This window comes from Orycteropus afer, unplaced genomic scaffold (genome assembly GCF_000298275.1).
Source record: "Orycteropus afer afer isolate SDZICR_OR568_19922 unplaced genomic scaffold, OryAfe1.0 scaffold00244, whole genome shotgun sequence".
Lineage (NCBI taxonomy): Eukaryota > Metazoa > Chordata > Mammalia > Tubulidentata > Orycteropodidae > Orycteropus > Orycteropus afer.
Window position 1 is genome coordinate 3,989,426 of NW_006921831.1, and position 425 is coordinate 3,989,850.

Consider the following 425-nt stretch of genomic DNA (forward strand, 5'->3'; position numbering starts at 1 on the left):
TGCTTACGGGGGCCGTGACCCACGTGGTGGCTGAGATGCAGGTGTGCTTACAGGGGCCGTGACCCACGTGGTGGCTGAGATGCAGGTGTGCTTATAGGGGCCGTGACCCATCATACGCTGAGATGCAGGTATGCTTATGGGGGCTGTGACCCATCATACGCTGAGATGCAGGTGTGCTTATGGGTCCCGTGATCCATGTGGTGGCTGAGATGCAGCTGTGATTATGGGGGCCGTGACCCACATGGTGGCTGAGATGCAGGTTTGCTTATGGGGGCCGTGACCCATCATATGCTGAGATGCAGGTATGCTTATGGGGGCTGTGACCCACGTGGTGGCTGAGATGCAGGTTTGCTTATGGGGGCCGTGACCCATCATATGCTGAGATGCAGGTATGCTTATGGGAGCCGTGACCCACGTGGTGGCTG